Genomic DNA, 20,309 nt, shown 5'->3' with positions numbered 1-20,309 from the left:
AGAAAAGGAAGCAGAATTGGGCAGAGAGAGAAGTTGAACTATGATGCCATCTCATCTAAGGTCTCAGCAGACTCTATCAGGAGCCCTGAAGCCGGGACAGTTCTTCAGAGTTGTCCAAAGTTTAGCAGAGGAGGTCAGGCCATTATGCCCCCTGCATTGGCCAATCACTGGCTATTGGCTGCCCACAGGAAAAGGCACACACTTGGGCAAGGCAGCTCCTTCAGGAGAAGGCAAGCCCCAGAGAGGAGAGGACTGATGCCTGAGGGCATCTAGTGGAGTAAGTCCTCCCATCCTGAAGAAGGATCTTGGCAACACAGCACATCAGCTACTACAGGGTTTCTTAAAGAAACTATTTCCCAAAGTACATGCAGGGTATATGAAAAATCCAACGGAAAATTCTCAGATAACTTCACTCATACAAAGAGATACGAAGCGTTGCAGCTCTCAAATGAGAGACTGAACGGACAATGGACAATGGCCGGGCCACATATAAAAATAGAACCCTCACACCAACCTGTAGCAACCAGGCCAGGAAACGAACCCATTTACTATAGTAACCAGCCCAGAAAGCCAGTCTGCTCTCTATAAGTCAATTTTGTAGAGAGTCAGATTTCTGTTTGTGGCAACAATCCAGGACGCCAAAGAATAACTCCTGTTATTCGGCACCAAATGTGGCCACCTCCAGCTTAGGACCAACGAAGAAAAGTCAAATATGCTCCCCAAACCAATCACATACGATGCCTGCTCCTAGCTAGCCCACCTGCAGTTCCCCCATACCAACAGCCTGCAATCAGAGCATCCCTGAAGCCTTCCCCTTTTCCCACCATAAAGCTTTCCCACTCGTTTGCCTGCCTTTGAGTCTCTGCCAAATCACAAATGATGGTGGCTGACTCCCTTGCTATAGAGAGTTTAGAATAAACAGCCTTTGTTCTCCTGTGGGTGGTCTTCATTTATTTCCACACAACAAAGCCTCCAGTGAGAAGGTGATCTCAGTGAGAAGACAATTTGCTTCGTCCTGAGGCATCTGGACCCAAACCCAGAGTTTCTGAAAGCCATCCAAGAATTTTCTTTGCTTTACAACATAAGCATTTATTTATTTTTGGCTGCACTGGGTCTTCGTTGCTGCACGGGCTTTCTCTAGTTGCGGCGAGCAGGGGCTACTCTTCGTTGAGGTGCGCGGGCTTCTCACTGCAGTGGCTTCTCTTGTTGCTGAGCAGGGACTCTAGGCACACGGGCTTCAGTAGTTATGGCACGCGGGCTGCTCAGTAGTTGTGGCTTGCGGGCTCTAGAGCACAGGCTCAGTAGTTGTAGCGCACGGGCTTAGCTGCTCCGCGACATGTGGGATCTTCCAGGACCAGGGCTCGAACCTGTGTCCCCTGCACTGGCAGGCGCATTCTTAACCACTGTGCCACGAGGGAAGTCCCTATAGCATAAGTATTTAGAATAAAAAATATATATCAACTTGCTTTTAAGACACATCTAGGTGGACAGCAGATCTAGAAAAAAGAGCAAGTCTGAGTCTCAGTACACCAAAAAGATTTAAGGAAGATCTTCCAATACACAGGAGTAGGAAACAGTCTTCAATTTTAACAGGCCAGTTGACAACAGTCTACACCCAGTTATTCCAAATATTTTACATGAGCATATGCCCTGGGGTAAGGTACGTTGCAAATGTTCGAGATCTGATATGAATAGGCAGCTTTGAGAGGAATGAGCTTCAGGGAAAAATAAGTTACTTTCTCAAGTATAAAGGGGACACTTTCTGTGTTCTCTTCTTCCCACCATGAATCACCCACCATGCCCATGGAAACCAAACTGGGTAGCTTCTGTCTGGACCAGGTGCTCTTGTTAAGATCTCCTTGTTGTTAGGTGTGAACTTAACTTTCAGGCCACACACTAGCTTATTAACCCAAATAAATGATTCATGCTGGACATCTGCAGAATTACAGCAGACCAGTGGCAATGGAGAGGGAGAGGAGAAGGGGGAAATTACACCATCAAATAATTTAGTAGGCAGTTAACTATATCACCTCAAGCTAGGCCTGAGTGAGACTAACTCCTTAGCCCTCATTAACATCTCAGCAGGCCTTAGTTTACCATATTAGTTAGATGAGCCCCTAGAGAAGGACTCCAGACGGATTCAGCTTAAAGAGAGGGGTTTCTGGGAGGCTTGGGGTTACCATAAATGGCACATGAAGCTTATATGGGAAGTTGGGTGGAGAAAACACTGATTGGAGAGCAAAATAGAGGACTATAAGGAAAACCAAGCTTGCCTATGGCTGACCCTGACTCTTAGCTTAACTAGCTCATGAGCCAGTTGTAAGTGAAAGTCTTTAAAACACAGGCATGTTATGTATGATTAAATTCCATAACTGCAGTGAGAATAGGAAGAGTGGCCACTAGAGATTACCTAGGAAAGCATCATTCCTCATCTGCCCAGCCCAACACAACCCCTCCTAACCACCAGCCAAGCCCTCTCACTGCCAGCCCACTCTAAGCCCTATGGTAAAGGAAAGGGCTTCGGCAGGGCCAGGCCTTGCTCCCCATGGCTATTTGATTGATCACCTTGACTTCTGCGGGGTGCTGGCTGATGAAGGTACTCCCATTCCCTGGTGGTCTCCAAGTAATATGTATGTACTTCCCCAGCCATGTGGTTTGAAGCCTGCTCCCCTGTCTGAGAGGCAAAAGGAGCAATTATAAGATGATTACTATAATTAAACCTCATAACAACCCTATGAGTTTCTTATTCTTTATACTTTACACTGAAGGGGAGTAGAATATGCCATCCCAAAATATGCCACTTTGGCATAAGGATTGTTTTGAGGTGAAAGCAATTAAGAGACAGCAGACATAGAGGAACTCTCTTCCCTCCCCCTTTCTGCCTAAAAGCAGGGCACAAATTTCTCTTTGTGAAGGTGTCCTCCTCCCTCCTCCCACACCAGGAAGAGGAGAACTAGTCTTAATCCCAGGAGGGACAGCACCAACTTGAGTCTGCATAACAAACCTTACTAAATAATCCTTATCTTCCATTAGTTCCCCGCACGTATTTCCCTTCCCACAATTTACAGCCCCTAGAAGCCCAAATCCCTTTTCCTTTGTCTAGTCACTTCTCCTCAGTGTACTGCCCTTTGTTAAAATGGCATATAAACTCTCAAGCCTAGTTACTTCTAGGCTTGGGTTACTACTTCTTTTCTGTGAAGCTCCTGTATGCGTGCATAATAAATCTTTTCTCCTGTTAATCCGCCTTTTGTCAGTTTAATTCACAGACCCCAGTTACTGAACCTAAGAGGGGATAGCAAAAGCTTTTTTTCTCCTACAACAATAACCCCACTTTGCAGATGAGAAATTGATTACAGAGAGAATGAGGGCAAAACAGCTAGTAGCTAGTGCCAGGATGTGGAACCAGGCAGTCTGATTCCAGTCCCTACGCTCTTTCTTTTTTAGCCCTACGCTCTTTCTTAATTACTCCACTACAACTCCAGTTTAGAAAAACAGTATTCTTACAGCCCAGTTTCACACAGGGGTCACACTGTATTCGAAATACATTTTGAGTCTCTAAATACTAAAATCATACTCAGGCAAGAAAAGGTGCAAAGGAGCATGAGATGGAAGCCTGACATCTGCCTTAGGAAGGCTCAACCTGGGACACGTGCCCATTGAGTGAAGAATCTCTTTGAGTGTTTTTAATTCCCTCCTCCATCTCTCTTTGCTGCACACATACAGGAAAATTCACATATGTTAAATATGCATGTGAGGTCAGGCCACTGTGTGCAAAGCAAGGCAAGCTGCGTGGATTTCCAAAAGGACTCAGAAATATAAAGAAAAAGAGAATGGATGATAAGGACAAAAGGCTTGTACACTGGTCAGCTTCTCTACCCACGTGCTGCTTCTAGGCAGCCTACGATTACAAAATGTGATTTCTGCTGGTCAACTGAAGGCAGTTCTGAAGCCTCATGCGATCACAAAAGTGCTGGGCCGTGCTTCCGGCGAGCTCAGGAGGAGAAAGCACAGCCAGGAGGGTGGGGGGGGAGGGAGCACCCCACCTCAGGGAGGGCTCCTTCCAGCAAGGATGCTGTGGGAAGGCAAGGCCTGAGTGTTTCTGACTGCTCTCCTATTTCTTTCTCCCTCCTAGGACTGCTAAAATATCTCCAAATGGCTTCAGAGCCCTGGACCTAGTAGAAGTGTTTGGATGGGCTGTGATGATGCCATGCACACATCCATGCAGCTCCCAGAGGCTCAGGATATTTGTCTGTCAAGGAAGCTGCAGCCCACACTTTCATCGTATCAATAAGACATTCCAGGTGGTGAGTATGAGGCGAATGTCTGCACCCCTAACTTAGACAGAGACACTTGGCTTCATATCATGGGATGTGAGCTGTAACCAGAGATGGCAGATGCTTCACATCCCACCTCATTACCTAATCCTTTCAAATGAAAAGCAATAAACATGCTGCTACCTTAAACATATCATGTTTGTTCCACATTGATGGAAACTCTGTGCTCTAGCTGCACATACTAGATTTCAGGTCGCTGGTTAATAACAATTCATTACTTTAAAACAAACAGTTGGGGCTTCCCTGGTGGCGCAGTGGTTGAGAGTCCGCCTGCCGATGCAGGGGACACGGGTTCGTGCCCCGATCCGGGAAGATCCCACGTGCCGCGGAGTGGCTGGGCCCGTGAGCCATGGCCACTGAGACTGCACGTCCTGAGCCTGTGCTCCGCAATGGGAGAGGCCACAACAGTGAGGGGCCCGCGAACCGCAAAAAAAAAAAAAAAAAAAAAACAATTGAGGCATTCATTAGAAGGGTGGTTACTAAACGGGGAGCCTGAAATAACCCTTTCAGTCTTCGCTGAGCTCAGGATCAGGGGACTGCACAATGATAGACTTTGGAGGCATGCACCAACCTCCTTGGCAGAGAGATTTTTATAATACCTCCACATTCCAGGAACAATGATGGGGGAGGGCAAGAGAGAGGAGGGGAAAGAAGGGGGGACAAAGAGAGAGGGGGGAAACTCAGACACGTGAGAGAAAGAGAATGGGGAAGGGGAGGAGGGGAAAGGAGGAGGGGAGGAAGGAGGTAAGAGGAGGGGAAAAGTTAGGAGAGGGAAGGAAAACGCAGTAGAGGGAGAGGGATGGAGGAAGAGAAGGAAGAAAGAAAAGAAAAGAAATGTGCTCTATCATATACCTTATGAGTTGGAATTTTAGGGGAAGAAAAACAGTAACAAAGTTTTTTTGTTTGTTTGTTGTTTCTTAATGCAGAGAGGATTTTTGTTGCCACGCTGCAGCTGGCTATACTCTGTGGTGACTGAGCATCTGTCGGGGAAAATACTGAATAGAATGGCTTAAGCAACCTAGGGAAAGAAGAAACATGTAGAGGAAAAGGAAGGCTGGGGAGAGAGGATGAGGAGACTTTTACTTTATTATTACTGCTATAACACTAGGGAATCCCACGTTGAACAGATTCCAAAGTACTGCTGACCTGATTTTAGTGACGTTTCTAATCCTGCCTAGAAGCACCCAGTAATTGACAGCAAGTAGCTTTTATTTGAGAGGGAGGAGGGAAAGGAAAGACATCAATCATCAAACGCTGTTTACCATTTGGCTCCCACATTGCATTGAACCCAAAGTAGGAAACAAAACAATGTGACAGAACAAACAGAAACAAAGGTGGGAAGGTTCCAGGGGTTTCTCACAGGGCTGCAGTGCAGGTCTGACAGAGGCAGGGGCACAGGAGCAGTTACTGAGCACTGCAGAAAAAGCGCACTCAGAGCCTGCAGTTAACTGCCCTTCAGAGTGTTTTACCAGGTATCATTTTGTTCAGTATTTTTCTTTGTAAAATGGTATATAATATTTTATTTTTTCTCAAAATAACATTTTGGCAGGGAGTCACAAAACTAAGGTGGATAAATAAAGATTAGTGGCTTAGTACCAAAACTGAGACCTGAGGGCCAGCAGCATCAGCATCATCTGGGAGCTGGTTAGAAATGCAGAATTGGGGACCCACCCCAGGGCAACTGAATGGGAATCCGGACGTGAAGCAAATCTCCAGGGGATTCACAAGCAGATGAAAGTTTCAGTAGCTCTGGTTAAGAGAAAAACTGGAATGCTAACATCCCACATATTTCTTTATCTGGGGCCTTTGTTCTGTCTGAGATCCACTGTACCTACCTGGGTATGCCTTTGTAACAGACCTGTGCAGCCTCCATCCCCTTCCCCATCTCACAGCCCAGGCAGACATTCCTAACTGATTAATCAATAGTGGATACCTAGAGCATCGTGTGTCCTTAACTTGTGCAGTTAAATCTAACTCAACAGTAAGAGAAAAAAAAAAAGTGATCAGAGTTGGTATGCCGGCTTAGGTTCTGTGTGTGTATACATGCATGTGTGCGTTTTTATCAGTGGTTCTCAAGCTTTAACATGCGTCAGAATCATCTGGAGGACTTGCTAAAACACAGATTGCTCAACCCCAGTCGCAGAGTTTTTGAATCAGTAGGTCTAGGGTGGGGCCTGAGAATTTGCATTTCTAACTCATTCTAAGTGCTGATGGTACTGGTCCAGGGATCACACTTTGAGAACCACTGGTCTCTATCCTTCCCCTCCCCCTCTCCCTCATATAAAGGCATTGTTCTTTATCCCTCCCTTTAGAACCTTCCTCTGCAAGGTGAGGTGTAGTAGCTTGATGTGGTAGCAGATATTAGCTACTTGCCCTGTTACACTTAAAAGAAGTTTTACGAATATTTTAAAGGGAACTCCTAAGAATATTGTCTTAACCAAATGGTCTAAAGATGGATTTTAGAAGAGTCATGTGTAGGGGGTGGGAGATGGGTGTTTGGGCGCTGGCAGAGCCATGTTGTGTCCCAAGTACCATCACCTAGACAGTTGCCCCCTAGGCCCCACGAGTAGGACCATGGACAGCTCTTGTGAATCGTCAGCAAGGCATGGGTCACCCTGCCAGGGAGACCCTTTTCTTTATCATGAAAGAGAAGGGAAAAAACCTACAAAAAACGGGGAAAGGCTGTCTTGCAACATCTTTGGGAGACAAGTAATTTCTTTACCATGGTTTAAAACGTGAAGCCTTCTTTATTTCAGGGAATGTAATGAGCACTACAGACAGTAAGTCAAAGACGTGGTTCCCAGATCCAAACATGAAATCACAGGGTATTATGAATAATATAGTGCAGGTGAGAACCAGGTGCTATGAGAAGAGAAGAAGGGAGGCTTATTCATCCCAGAAGTTAGCAGGGCTTCCTGGAATAGGGGGGTGGCTAAGCTGATTTAAATAATGATCAGGAGTTACCTTAGGCAGGAGAGTATCATAATAGATGCATTTACTAGACCTATTACAATTGGCAACTTTGTGGAGAAAGGATTGGAAGAGTCAAGACTTGGGACAGGGGACTGGTTAGAAGATGGTTATAGTAGTCTATGGAGACCCAAACTAGAAAATTGCAGTGGGGAAGAGAAAAAATGGACAGTCAAGAACCATTAAAGAAACAGAATTATCAGGTCCTGGATTAGCTGTGGATTCGCTTTATCATGCTTGTCCAGAATGACTACGCAGATGTGTGGCCACAGCCCATTTAGGACTGCTTTCGAAAGACGACCCCATCCTACTTTAACCCTCTACTATCACCACCATACTCTTTTCTTTCTTTTCCACTGATTCCTCTAGAACTGACCAGTGTCACTTCGATACTCTTGTTTTCAGCCATCTCAATCAAACAGGACTCCTTGTGGACTATGTCACGTTTGTGTACCACCCCACAGTGTCTTCCCTGGCCCTACCTCCCTCCTCCAGGTACCAAACTCTGCTAGCAGCCCCACTACAGATATGACTGGTACCCGGCCTCCTGGGGGACTTTTTTTTTTTTTTTACAACAACTCTTCTGTAAAATGCCACTTGCATTTATATACTTGTTTCTTTGCAGACCTGTGCTTAGATAAGGCCTGCCTCCGAGCTATCCCTGCCTTTCTACTCATGCTCCTATCTCAATAACGTCACAGATTTTTTTCTGAATCAAGATTTTGGTGGGGGCGGGGCAGGAGTGCCGTGCGGCTTGCGGGATCTCAGTTCCCCGACCAGCGATTGAACCTGGGCCACAGCAGTGAAAGAGCCTAATCCTAACCACTAGACCTCCAGGGAACTCCTGAATCAAGATTTTTGGCCACCCCTTCCAGGTAAATTCCCAGCCCCATCTGCCTCAGCAACTTCAACTCCTGGTTATTACCTGCCATCAAGGTATTTCCATTTAGTCCAAGGGGTCTCTCAATACCCACTATTTGGCCATTGCAGCAGATGCCTCTGGTACCCTAGATATAGGCCCTGGGCCTTTCTTTGACTTTAGCCAAAGCTATGGTGTTCAGTTCTGTGCAAAAACCCATTTCTGCCTTCATCCCACCGGAAGCCACACCTCTTTCAGCTTTTTGCTCTAGGATCTTCTCCAATATATTAGCAGTTTGCTCTGCCTGCATGTAAGCATGACCCAAAAGTGTGGGAAAGCAATGACCCCAGGGGCAATTCTCAAACAATAGGGGAAGGGACTGATGAGTAAATAGATAAAAGCTCTGGGTTTCTATCAGTTTCCTTACACTTATTAGAAGGCCCCGGTGGAATCAAGACCCTGTTCCTCATAGCAATGACCTCAATTACAAATCCTTATATTGGGTTTTCTACCTTCCCTGTCTCTCTTCCCCACTTCTCCACTCTTGCTTCCTGCAATTACCTCCCAAATAAACCACCTGCTCTCAAGTCCTTATCTCAGTTTGGGTTCCCTCAAGGCAGAATCTAATATAGTCATATAGTATGTTTTACACTCTCTTCTAAAATTACTCTCTTTCCAAAAAGTGCCAAACAATATATACCATTCAAAAAAAAAAAAAAGAAAGAGGAAGAAAGGAAAGGTATAGAGATCTATGGGGTAGAGGTAAGAAAGGCAGTATTAAAATAGAGAATTGATGATATTAGGCACAACAAGGAATTTTATATGCAGACAGAAGTCTGAGGCCCAGGTTGTCAGTGTCCTTTGAGTTAAAGAACTAATCTGCAGGCAGACCACAATACAGACTTAAGGCTCTTGGGCAAAGGGTACTGGGGGTTGGTGTGCCAACAAGGTACTTAGTATCACAGTCTTTAAATTATAATATGATGGTACCTCTGGCGTAGTACAACATAGAGACTCTGACATGAGATCAATTAGTCTAGTGGTAAAAAATAACTGTTGACTTTTTGGGGGGCAGGAGGACAGAAGGTGAAGAAGAGGAGAGTGTTTGGGAAGGGATGAAGCAAAGTTAAAAAGCAGCTGACAGAGCAATTGATCCTTAGTGCTTTCTGACAGGAACTATAAGAACCCAGACTGGTGATGGTAGAAAATAGGATATAGACCCACCCTTAGCAGATGCTGTTGGTGCCCAGCTCATATGCTCTCATATGCACTGTAGTGGGTTTAAAATAGTCTACAGATTCTCTGACACACCTCCTTTCAAAAGGTAGAGACTGATAACCCTCCCCTTGAGTATGGGCTGGAATTACTGATTTGCTTCTAATGACAATAGAATATGGCAGAAATAGATTATGGTGTGTGACTGCCAAGACCAGGCCATAAAAGGCATTGTTCCTTCCTCCATGCTCTCTCTTGGATCACTCACTCTGAAAAAGTCAGCTGCTATGTCTTGAGGATTCACAAGGAGCCCTAAGGAGGGACCCCTGTGGCAAGGACATAAAGCTTCCTGCCAACAGTCACACAAGTGAGCCATCTTGGAAGCAGATCCTCCAGTCCCAGTCAAGCCTTCAGATGACTGCAGCGTGGCTACCATCTTGAACACAACTTCATGAGAAACCATAAGCCGGAATTGCCAGTTAAGCTGATTTCCTGACCCACAGAAACAGTGGCTTAGAAACAATAAACATTTATTACCTCACAAAATTTGGGGGTAGTTTGTTATGCAGCAATAAATAATTAATATATTCACTGTTGCTACCAGACGAAGGCGTCTGTAACTCTGTGCCTGAGGGCTTTTTCGCTGCTGGAGCCCACTCATCCCGCATGCAGGGGCAGGCCAGAAGTATCAGGGAGTCAATATCCCCAGAAGCAGCCCTCCTACAATGACTGACAGTTTGCTGGATAAACACTCCAGCCTCCTTGCCCCTAAATGTAGAACACCATCTTCCAGAGGTTCCCAAAAGAATTGAGCCTCAGGTGGTCACAGGTCAGTAACCTACTCATTAATGCACATTTTATTGGCTTCCACTCCATCTCCATCTTACTTCTCTATTCTCCTACCTATGACTACTGAGATCATTTCCCAAACAGAGTACTTCTACTCAAATCCTTGTCTCTGGGTCTGCTTCTGGGGTAACAACTTAAGACACCACCAGATAATTTAGTCTCATCCTTTCTGTTAAAATAGGATAAAAATTATGGGAGAAAAAAAATGTATAGAAGGAATTAAGGGAAATTTTCTCTTTTTTTTTTTGAGACAAAAATGACTGTCCTTGATCACCTAATATCTTCTAGAGCAACTGTACCACTCACCACCATAAATTCTACAGATCACTGCTAAAGATTAGAATGGAAAAAGAAAAAAAAAGGGTTGATGACACAGAAGATATGCCTGCTTCATCTTCAACCTGGTATAGCAGAAATCTCTAGTGTGGGGTGCTGACCTTGAAGGAAGTGGTTTTGGGTATATCATACTCTTGATAAACTGCTCTACCTTTCCGCACTTTATCTGATTTGGGTGGGGGTAGCCCGTAACAAGATTTCCTGTATTGGAATTAAGGAAATACAATTCAGGAGCAGTTCCATGATTCACTTATAAACATCTTCCCAGCTTCACCAACAGAGATATATGAGCCTTGATTTTTTTTGCCTTGGGGAAAATGATAGCCTGAGGGAATAAAGCTGGAACAAAGAAGCAGAGAAGGAAGGTGAAGAGTGAGGGTCCTGTATCATTTCAACTTCTGGTTCCAATTATTTCTGAATCCATTATTATCTCTGGCCTTCTTACAGATTGCTTACATAAGTCAATAAATTCCTCTTTGCCTTACCTAATTTTTGGCTGCAAGTGAGAGAAACCCAACATGCGAATACTGATTAAAATATCTTATTTTAATAATCCTGAAATTATCAGGCATTTCTCTTCTTGAACCTCCAGCTCCCAAACTGGTCTTAATCAGGCTAATTGAGCTTAACTTAAAGGTCAGCTCTTAAAAAAGAGAAAGAGGATGCACTAAAAAATTATGTCAGATGCTTTATAAAGACAGTCTTAAAAACTGTAACTTAACCTTCACAATTATCTTTCAACATAGATATTCCCATTTCATATATCAGGAAACCAAGGCTCGGAGAATTAGGAAATCACTTGCCAAATGTTACCCAACCAGTAGTGGTAAAGCCACAGATGATCCCAAAGCACGAGGCTTAGCCCAAGTGCCATCCATCTAAAACCCTGGCCTTTTATGACTCTATGAGGTCATATTTAACACCCTGTCATTATTTTTGCATTTATGTATTCCCCGAGGGTGACCCTAAAATGGATCCTTCTTGTACTCACAAAAAGATGACAATACATGTGGTAAGTGTGGAAGTGTATCACACAGATCTCCCTTCAAGAAAGTGCTTATCATTCAGCTGTGAGAAGTGCAGTTAACTGACAACTTCCCTCTTTTGAGTCAAGGTTTCCTGGGAAGCCCCAGCTGCTGACTGACCATGGCAAGAGTCATTTCTTTCCAGTGTGGGCCTCCTGTAATGAGCTACCTTTGCTCTAGCGTTCTCCACTGGTTCGGCCAAGGCTTTGTGATATATGCATCACAGTCTGAAGCTCTTCTGTCCAGTCCTGCTTCTCAGTTCCTTTCCTCAGGAGTCGCATCACGGCCTGAAGGCTTTGCCTGCCCCATCCTGCTTCCTCTGTCTTACCGTCCATGGGCATTTATCCCCCAATAAGCCACTTTGCACTTTTAACACCATCTCAGCGTCTGCTTCCTGAAGACCCAAACTGGCACACTAAATAGTGAACGTATAAGCAAGAGAAGTAGAATGCAAGAGAAAATCGTTCTTTTGCAAGACATGTGTTCCTACACACAGAGCAGATTGTGCTGACTATGCCAAATGGCTTCCCTTAGCTGCTTCCCTGAGACCTGTCAGGCACTAGTATTTATGGACCATTTCTGTCTTAGTGATCTAGCCCCCCTTTACGGAGACGACTGCTTCACAGCCTTGCCACAGGTATTTACCATCAGGGCTATTACAGCCCACTGAGTCATCCAGGAGAGAAATCCAAGTGGATAATTAACATCCTGAGGAAGGTAATTGTGGAACACTTAAGCACGGGGCCATAACTTCTGGTTCAGTGTCGTAAGGACAACCTGTAGGGCGTATCATACTTAATGAGTCAGTAGCTACCTAAGATGATTAGAAAAACCCAAAGCATATTATTTTTATCACCATGTGCAGGAGCTGCAGATTATGTCCTTTTGGCCTATTTTGTGTTCTCATTCCCAGCTCAATAATAACCATTCAGGAGTGGAGGAAACAAATGACTCTTCTCATTATTAGGGAACATTATATGTCCAAAGCATGTTTTTCTGAACAGGAAACTCGCAGGGCCGGAGCTTTTCTCCTTTATCCTCATGAGTTAATTTACTGTTTTAACTGTAAAAAGGATTCTCCTTCTCACTTTGGTGGACACCCACACATTACAGTCCACAGGCAGAGCGTACATTGATAATTAAAGGGACAGGGGCTGGGTATGACCTTGGAAAGAAAAGCTGGAGCAGTGCCCTTCAAATAAAGGCGGAAACACATTCTGAGACAGGGCAACTAGCTAACCAAAAGTTTTAGTCTCCCTAAACTGCTCTACTAGTTTAAATGTAACTGTCAGTTACCCCTGAAGAATGTCATTTCATCCCTTCTCATTTCTCATAGTTTCCTCTCTTCATTCTCATGCTACAATACGTTGCCCTACTCACTGTGTACCCAAAATACATGGCGTTTTACCATAGCAGAATGCTATTAGTTCAGGTCCTCTGGTAAGCAGACACTGAGAATGAGTTAAGAGTATAACACGTGTGCTGGGGAGTAATACCTATGAAAGGTAAATGGTGAGAAGGCAGGTTTAGGCACAGAAAGACTTGAGACCAGGATGCCAGTCAGGCTCCTGTGAAAGAAAAGAAGGAAGGAAGCAGAGTCCAGCAGGCAGAGCCTCAGAATGCAATGCAGCTGGGACAAATCCGGTCAACACAATGGAGAGCAATGAAGCAAAGATTGTCCATTAGCAGAGACCCACATTGTGCACCAACAGCCAAGTCCTAATATATCCCTGTCATGTCATGCTCAGTCATCATCTGGGGGCTCCCTGAGAAGACCATGGCCTTGGTGCAATGGATCTCAAAGGTGCTGAAGCTGGAGGCTATCAGCTAGCCACATTCCTCGCCTCACAGCTGACCGGCAAGTTTTTTTATTGATGGGAGATCCAAGTATCACACCTCCATGGTTGCCATGATAACCCAGTCTATCGGGACTGCTATACAAGCAGCAAAGGTTCACTTCTCGATCATGTTACACCTTCATGCATTGGCTGTGGATCTATTCTATTTTGCCCTCAAGTTCAGGACCCAAACTAAGAGAGCAGACACCATTTGGAGCATTGCCAATAGCTATGGTAAAAGCATAGCTCTAGAGGGTTTCACACTAATAGGAGCTCACAATTCATTAGCCAAAATGGGTCACATGGTCCCACCTAACAACAAAGGGGTAGGAAGTTCAATCCTACCATGTGTCTGGAAAGTGAAGAGCCTGAAAGGAGCAACACCAATGACCACAACAGTAAACAAATTGGTCAACTCCCCAAAGTCTCCTTTACATTCTACATAAACAAAAAAGGCACAATTTGGGGGGTACTCAATAAGGCCAAATGATGTTTCTTTGTTTCTTTCCCAATAACTCAGAAGTAATCATTTCTCTAGGAATCCTTTCTATGTATAGCAATGGAGACATTTACTAGCCTTGGAGCAGACCCTCCTTGTTTTGTAGGGAATAAATTAAATGTTCCCTTTTGGCTGCATAGAAGCAAGGCAAATAGGAACTCACTGTTATGGGAAGAAGACTTGGACCTCTAGCTCTTTTCATCGTTGGGGCAGAATCACCCAGCCACCCCCAACCCTTGCCCATTTCCACTAACTGTAAAACTCCATGGCTTTCTGAGAAAGCCATGGGAAATTTTGCTGGGAACCTTCTGTAACAGAAGAGGTTGAGACCACAAACTACTTCCTGAGACTCAAAGTTACTGAAATCCATTTTGGTGGTTAGAGGTGTTTCTGGCTATGATGTAGTGATAGAAAAGATAGCCAAACCTTGATGATAAAACCTTCCTGCAAGTAGAAAGAGACTGGACTGTGATGGTGGCTTCTAAACCAGGATTTCCATAGCTGAAGGTGGATATGGTTATGGGTTTGTGAAAAGGCCAACTGAAGATTCTGCCCCAAAGCTCCTTCTGGTTGTGGAATTTGTCCCAGGGATGTGCCTATGAGTAGAGATGCTAATTAACAAACCATTGTAGATAAAGAATTGTAACTCGGAGATCCAGGCAAGTCTGGGATAGTCTACAATTGTGGGTAACACAGGAGGTACTACCGTCAGATCAAGAACACTGCCTCAATCACCAAAGGTCACTTGATAGAGACAGAATTGAGCCACATGACAATACAAGTGGCAGCCCTTGGAGTTCCAAGCAGGTTCTTTGTTTTTCTCCTCCTCAAAGTATCACAATCAGGATGGACTCTTAGAACTAACTCAACCACTGTTCTTGGGCTTATTACAAAAACAGGAACCCAGACAGGAAGGCTGAACTCCTTGCTAATATGAACACAGGAAGACAAGTGAAGCTCAGGGCACTGTACTTTGGGACATTGTTTGTCCCTGCATCTAATGTGATTCAGAAAATGTTAATATACAAAGCTATGTTGTCATACCCCAACAAGAACCCCTGAAGGCAAATTCCTCTAATTTGTTTTTAAATGACCTGTCCTGATTCTTGAGGTTCCTATTTGAATATAGAATTGTATAAGTCACAAACATCAGTAACATTTCTCTGACTCTTTTCCCCACGCCTTCTAAAGCAGGATCTTTAGGCCTGGGCGGAGGTAGAGGAGAGGAGGGAGGCACTATTTCTGGGAATCTCCAGGGACACTTCGCCTGAGCTCACAGGAACATTTCTCTTTGCCACTCCACGGCATCAGCCATTTCTCTCTCCTCTTCCTGTGCTTCTCTGAAGCTGAGATGTCAGCCCGCTCATGCCCTCGAGAGGCAATGCCCTTCAGTTTATAACAACCTGCCATCATAGGTGAGGGCCCTGGTATTGCCACCCCTTAAGAGAACTTATGGGGTAACTCACTGTGTTATACAAAGCCTCTGTCCCATTGCAGCTGAGCTATATCTTCTCAGAAGTGGGGAAAATTCCTCTCTGCTCATCTTTGTGTTTTAAATGTTACTCTGGAGGGAATTCCCTGGTGGTCCAGTGGTTAGGACTCTGTGCTTTTTCACTGCCGAGGGTGCAGGTTCAATCCCTGGTCAGGGAACTAAGGTCCCGCAAGCTGCACAGTGCGGCCAAAAATGTAAAAAAATTTTAAAAAATAAAGTAAATGTTACTCCGGAAATAAGACTGCATTGTTTCAAGTCCTAAGTCCCAGACATTTCATTGTGACCATTCTTCTCATTTTCACCTGCAGCCTGCTCACCCCAGGACTCAGACATTAGTCAATGGGGGCTGGACTGAAGGGCTGGCTGAGTGGGAGACCATGTTGATACTCAAAATCATCTCAACTATTCAAGACAGGGGTGTTGTTCTTTGGAATGATAGTTGAGACAGTCTGGTTTACTCTGAGGAGTAATTTCTCAGTAGACTTCTAGGTTCCTCATTGAAGAAGAAACATGGTGACCCCTAGCTCCACGAAGCAGAGACACGAAGCTCATGGAGAGATTATCACTACACATACCGAGATCATATTGTCTCATGTTCAGTAAAAAGTGGTGGCTGGACAATGGGGGGTGAAAAGTGAAGGGCAAGTGTCCCAACACTTAAGAGCCAGGGTCAGATGTCTCTACCTCTCCTTATAATTTAGATGCCATCCCTTCATATCTGTTATCTGCATTGCATTAACCTGTTATGACTAGAAAAGATAGGAAACACAAAGATACGACAATGCCTTCTTTTCAGGTGAGGGGTTTATTGTGAGCAGAGGTACTTAGATGGAATGTGGGAAATATGCTGAAGGGACAGTAGGCTGATCAGCTTAAATGACACAGAATGACCATTAAGGAAAGTGTGGAAGAATTTGCCTAGGAAATGTAGCTTGTGGCCAAATGGTGGATGGTCTTGACTATCAGGCCATCAATTTGGTGTCTTTATCATTTACAGGATTCCTGAGCAAACAATCTTATTTGTAGTCAGGGTCTTAGAAGCATATCTAGTACCTAGTAAGTATTAAATGTATATTTTGATATTTGTGTATACTATTTTTCAATTTAATTGTGATGGAAAGATGATCCAGACATATGCTCTGATCTCAAACAGCTTTGTCTCTCATGCCTTGTTACAGAAGGCCAAATTATAAAACAATGTGATAAGTGCTGTCAGAGAAGTAGGCGTGACATTTTCTGGGCACAGAGCAGAATCTTCTTATCCTGGCTCTGCCTGGTGGAATCCAGTAAGGCAACATGGATGAAGTGATATCTAAGCAAAATATGAAGAGTAAGTAGCCTTTTACCAGCCGCAACAAAAGAATATTCTCAGAAGAAATAGCATGTGCAAAGGCAGACCAGGCATGAGAGAGAAAGCAGGACTGCTTGATTGGAAGGGAACTAGTCCCACCTCAATCCCCATTTTGTATTGTTTTGTTTTGATTTGTTTTATTTCCCTTTAGGCTCTTCTTTGGAGGGACCCGAGCTAAAGTTTGTGAATAGGTAGTGAGAAAGTAGAAAATCACGCTGCTAGTGGCTGGACCATGATGTCCCTAACTGAACATAAGCAATGCTCACGGGATATAAACAATGTCCAGACAAGTACTCTGTGACTATGTTTGGAACATGACAGGGACAAGGCCACTAGACAACCACACATTCAAACACATATGCACCCCATGACTAAACATCCCCTTTCTGACTAACATGGATTACTGAGGCTTCTTCTCAGTGATAACTCTAGCCCCACTTTAATGCTCCCACCACCTAAATAAAAATTATTTTAAAAAAACCAATAACTGAATTGCCTCTGCTTTCTGAAAACATCTAAATCAGAACTGGTCCCCATTCCATTAAATCCTCCTTAGGATCATCCAGCACAACTCCACGTCCTGTAAGAAGCTCCTCTCTACTCCCTCTTACTGAGGTGTTCCTGGAGTGTGTTCTCCCTTGCTGCAGCAAGCTAAATAGACCTGTCTTTTTCATTGTTATGATTACAGGTATATTCCTGGCAGTATTTGGTCGTGGGTTCTAACAGCCATTTATTTAGAAATGCTACCAGGGAGCAGGAGTGAGGGACCAGAGGTGGGGTGATGGAAGGAGGGAAATTCAATGTAAGGATATATTATCAAGTTGGTCACTACTATGGGTGACTGCTGACTGATCTTCAGGACCTTCTGAGGAACCTTATGAAATGTATCTAAGAATTACCTGTCTAGGGAAGAAAAGAGGGAAGTACTTGCCCATTAGTTCCTGTCCTCCTTTGATCAAGGGACGTTCTACTGGTATTGGTTCCCTTGTACAATATGAATCAGAGTCAGAAAAGCCTCAGGGCAGAAAGCAAGGAGGACTCAGTGTGGGCTCAGGGCCAGGTGCTGTCTGTGCACAGCGGCTGAAGCCTGGTCAGGACTGGTCACTACAGCAGTAGCTGGAACAAGAGATGGAGCCAAGAACCTATGCAGCAACGCCCAAGAGGTCTTCTTTATGCCAAATTTCAGTTCTGCTGTGAGAAACAGTATTACCAAATTGTCAAAGATAGAGCTGCAGGGGAACAGAATATGCCACCCCAAAATATGCCCCTATGGGGCTTCCCTGGTGGCGCAGTGGTTGAGAGTCCGCCTGCTGATGCAGGGGACGTGGGTTCGTGCCCCAGTCCGGGAAGATCCCACATGCCGCGGAGCGGCTGGGCCCTGTGAGCCATGGCCGCTGAGCCTGCGCGTCCGGAGCCTGTGCTCTGCAACGGGAGAGGCCACAACAGTGAGAGGCCAGCGTACCGCAAAATAACAAACAAAAAAACAAAAACAAAATATGCCCCTATGGCATAAAGATTAATTTGAGCTGATTGCTTTGAGAAACAGCAGGCAAAGGAGACGCTCTGAAAACTGAGTAGAAATTACTCTTTTGTAAGAGACATTTACATTTTTAAGGGAAATGTCCATTTGTACAGATGTCTCCCTCTCTGTACCAGGAAGAAATGGATGACTCTAAATTACAAGAGAATCTTGTTTACTGTGCGTTGCCTGGTCACCTCCCATAACTGGCCTCCCCTTCAAACCTTTCTTTTCTTTTATCTTTAGTCTAGATGGTATTTAAGCCTGAATTTTAAGCCACCTCACACAGTTACTCATTTTTCTCTGGGTTTCTTCCTTGTACACGTCTGTTTTGTTTTTCTCTTGCTAACCCGTCTTTTATTACAGGGGTCCCAGCCAAGAACTTAGAAAGGTAGAGAAAAATCATTTTTCCTCCTCTACATAGCACCACAAAGTTTCTAAAGGAAGCCCAATCACGAATGAAAATTAACAAAGAAGATTATAAACTGAGCACGCAGCTCCAGTGAGAGAGTAGAAATGAAGACCTGGGGTCTTTTGGGAGTTGGTGGGGGACAGAGTTGCTGGAAACTACACTGACACATGCAGAATTGGCAAACAAGTGTTTTCTTCCTGAATGCGGTGAAATTCAGAGAAAGTTTGCAAAGAGACAGAGTGAAAGAAAATTTGGGTTATTATTTTAGAAATGGATTTTGAAAGGGGGAAGATTTAAAAAAAGAAAAAAAGCTTATCACTAGAAGAAACCGCTGACCTCAGAAATAAGCAGATGTGTCTCCACCACCCGGAGACAGTTTTAGAAAGGATTCTCCCTTGTTAGCTCAAGTTTATTCTTATCCCTAAACACAAACTGCCTAGGGGATTGAGACATGGGTTGATTGCAGAATTGCATATGTTGAGAGCCAGAGTGGCATAATAGTGGGAAATACAAACTCTGGAACCAGCCTGCCTGTGCTGAAAGACATGTATGTGATATTTAACTAGCTGTGTGCTAGTGAGCAATTTACTCAACCCCTCTAGATCTCAGTTCTCCCTATTCGATAGATGGGGTAAGGGTGCCTACCTCACATAGCTGCAGAAAGAATTACATGGCAACAGGGGAGAGGGGCGTGGGGGGAGGAAGGATTGGGAGTTTGGGATTAGCAGATGCAAACGATTACATACAGGATGGATAAACAACAAGGTCCTACTGTAGAGCACAGGGAACTATATTCAATATCCTGTGATAAACCGTAATGGAAAAGAATATGAAAAAGAATGTCTATATGTGTATAACTGAGTCACTTTGCTGTATAGCAGAAATTAACACAACACTGTAAATCAACTATACTTCAATAAAATGTTTTTTAAAAAAAGAATTATATGGCAACATATGAAAAATTCTTAGCACAGTTCCTGGCACATAATCACTCAAAAGATGTTTGCTTTCAACATTTTCTTATCATCTAATTTTAAGATAGGCACAGTAGAAATCAGAAATCTAATATTTACTTAAATATTTAGACTCAGAGGGACTTCCCTGGTGGTGCAGTGATTAAGAATCCGCCTGCGGGGGCTTCCCTGGTGGCACAATGGTTAAGAATCTGCCTGCCAATGCAGGGGACACGGGTTCGAGCCCTGGTCCGGGAAGATCCCACATGTCGCGGAGCAACTAAGCCCATGCACCACAACTACTGAGCCTGCACTCTAGAGCCATGAGCCACAACTACTGAAGCCCGCATGCTGCAACTACTGAAGCCCGTGTGCCTAAAGCCCGTGCTCCGCAACAAAGAGAAGTCACTGCAATGAGAAGCCCGTGCACCACAATGAAGAGTAGCCCCCTCGCCGCAACTAGATAAAGCCCGTGCGCAGCAACGAAGACCCAGCGCAGCCAAAAATAAAATAAAAATATTAAAAAAATATTTAGACTCAGTGCTTAACTTGCTTTGAAGTTTTGTTTTAAAGAATAATAGCATTTGCTTGAGTATATTTTAATTTTTAGAAGTTATTTACATAAGTTCCAGAAACCCAGAGTTGTACCATATTACC

The 20,309-nt window shown here is 44.3% G+C and overlaps 1 pseudogene; it reads left to right on the top strand.

The window, feature by feature from the left end:
* The window catches only part of LOC149744337 (uncharacterized), a 194,698-nt pseudogene extending 182,725 nt beyond the window's left edge, over window positions 1-11,973 (top strand).
* Window positions 11,974-20,309: the final 8,336 nt, after the last annotated feature.

The sequence above is a fragment of the Delphinapterus leucas genome, chromosome X (genome assembly GCF_059928025.1).
Source record: "Delphinapterus leucas isolate spDelLeu-1000000601 "Yukka" chromosome X, BTC_Dleu_Yukka2, whole genome shotgun sequence".
NCBI lineage: Eukaryota > Metazoa > Chordata > Mammalia > Artiodactyla > Monodontidae > Delphinapterus > Delphinapterus leucas.
The sequence above is the reverse complement of the archived record's forward strand: the minus strand, read 5'-3'. Positions and strand labels throughout refer to the sequence as shown.